The 2,500-nt window shown below is 42.1% G+C and overlaps 1 protein-coding gene across 12 annotated transcripts in view; it reads right to left on the bottom strand.

The window, feature by feature from the left end:
* LOC108697539 (lysine-specific demethylase 2A) overlaps window positions 1-2,500 on the bottom strand; it is a 165,265-nt gene that overhangs the window by 114,421 nt on the left and 48,344 nt on the right. The window contains exon 1 of one of the 12 annotated variants that reach the window (XM_041571208.1): window positions 1,165-2,500. This exon is cut by the window's right edge and continues 287 nt beyond it. The exons of the other annotated variants lie outside the window; for them this stretch is intronic. The gene's annotated coding sequence lies outside the window, so the exon portion shown is untranslated. The remainder of the gene's footprint in view (window positions 1-1,164) is intronic. 12 annotated transcript variants of the gene reach the window in all.

Here is a 2,500-nt window from a genome sequence, read left to right on the forward strand (position 1 = left end):
TGAATTGAAACTTTGAACATGTTTGTTTTCACGATGAGCGTATATAAGATACTTAAATAGACAGAAAAGGTTACAAAGCTACAAATGTATCGTTTTTGTGGTCAGTAAAAAATTGACACATTGTTTATGATAAAATGCCTTTATTATGTATCTGTCGCTACAGTCAACATTACAATATATACTTTGTATGTATTTGCAGGGTATACATGGAAGGAATCTCAGCAATATGGATTGTTTTATGAATTTTCACTTATTCCACTCGGTGGTGGCATCTTGTGGTGAGAATGCTAATTACGTGTCACATTTTGATCTATTATGCTCACTAAGCCAATTATTCTAATGAGATGTGTTTCACATGTATGACGTCATAATTGAGCGCCCCCTTTTGGGTTGGGCCATGTGTATAAATATGCACCTTCTAACACTTGTATTTTATCCTTGATAAAGGCCTAGGCATGGGCCGAAACATTGGATGCACAAGTTAAAATAAAAATCTTTTTTTCACAAAACATTGGAGTGCGGGTCCTTATCCAATGACTGTATGCTGAAGCTTTGACCCAGCACCCACAGTATCTCCAAGACTGGATCAGAGTGCGAGTGTTTGTCTATATACACATATATATATATAACATATATATATACATATATATATATATATATATACATATATATATATAACATACACACATATATATATATATATATATATATATATATATATATATATATATATATATATAGTCCAGAGCTGGTGCACCCGTCACTCAAAGGTAATGCCTGGGTGCTGGTTAAAAGAAGTAATCTGTAATGCACAAAAGAACCGCACACACAGGTCTTTATAGTGAAAAAACAAAAATTGTTTGCTTTATTGCGACGTTTCGGCTCCTAAACAAGAGCCATCATCAAGAAGTGAAACCCCAAACACAACAACCCCTTTTGAACCCTGAAATGGCGCCAAGAATCAGGATGTGACATCATAGGTATCAGTATAAATACATACAATGCATTGGTGCGCTACCCATAATGTAAATGATACAGTGCTAGCGAGACATCTCCGTGTGAAGGGCCCAGGTCCAACGTGAGTATCTGTGTTAGCGTCTGTTAGAACAGTGTGTAACCTCTAAGTGAGTGTGCACACAGTCAATCTCTTAGACCCGCACTTACCAGCAGGACCCAGCTAGCCCGACGAGAGGGATCAATTCCACAGAGAAGTATCATAGCGATTTCGCCCATACTGCAGACAGCGGGCCAACCATCTGTGTCACAAGTGAGTACGTGGTCAATCCCTTCTCAGGTATTGTAAAAGCGCCGCCAGCGTACAAAAGCTGGAGGCGCGTGCTGTCCTTCAGTCCGTCTCGAGAGGCTCCTTCCTATCACAGTTAGTATTTGTCAGCCACACCTCTTAGCGCACCGCCCAGTAAGGGAATCCCTAAGAGGGATATTGCAGTCCCTTGATCGAACCGAAGTGTTTGTGGATTCGTTACACCGTCCAGACAGCGATGCCCTGGAGTGTCAGCTAGACGTAAGTGAAAGGCCTGCCCCACGCTCACTCCCCTCAGGGCATATTTAGGCTGTGTGTACCTGACGGCCAAACCACATTTCTTATCAGTCCTGGTGCAGTGTGATGTGTTTGTTTGGGAGCATGTTCTCGTAGGACTCCTTAGCACAGCGCCTCACTGCTAACCTAAGCGAGGTCCACGGTCACATATGACTGGTTGGTCCATCATCCTGCCAAAAGGCCGACCGAAATGTTCTGTTGTTGTCCCCCTCGTCCTCATGGAAGCTAGCCTGTTGTAAAAATATCATATATGCAATACATATGTCATTAGTTGCCTGTGATAAACTCTGATAAGTCACCTGTCAACAATCAAGAATAATCTTATACATATTGTTATATAGCTGGATCAGAACGGCACCAGCACCTTGGAATGCGAGGAAACGATCAACCCCAAAAGCAAAAGAGATATCGACTCATACACTCGATGAGTCCAACTCTCAGCCGCCAGAGCCCATATTTGCAATTCTATACTATTACTGTTGTGACATTCACATCCAGAAGCCAAAGAGTCAAAAAATGCAAACGGTAATAAAAACCAACAAAATAAAGATTAGTCAAACCCAACTGTCAAAGTCTTCATTTGAGGTAATTATACTGTGGATAGTTTATGACCCAGTGTTCCGATCTCAATAAAAGGGGGACATAGGAAGTGTCTCGTGACAAGGTATCTAGTTTGTAAATCCACATGGATTCCTTCTGTAGTAGTAGGAGGCCTCTGTTGCCACCTCTCCTAGGAACAGGCACATAGTCTATGATCATGTGCCGGAACTGTGGGAGGGTGTGCTTGCTATTCAGCCAATGTTTCGTAATGGGTTGATCTGCTTTCCCAGTAGTCAGGGCACTTCTGATGGCACAACGATGGTTGTTCATCCGTTCGCGGTATGTGGTGGATGCCTTCCCAATGTAGTGTAATCCACACGGACACCAGGCCATATATACGAC

This window comes from Xenopus laevis, chromosome 7S (genome assembly GCF_017654675.1).
Source record: "Xenopus laevis strain J_2021 chromosome 7S, Xenopus_laevis_v10.1, whole genome shotgun sequence".
Classification (NCBI taxonomy): domain Eukaryota; kingdom Metazoa; phylum Chordata; class Amphibia; order Anura; family Pipidae; genus Xenopus; species Xenopus laevis.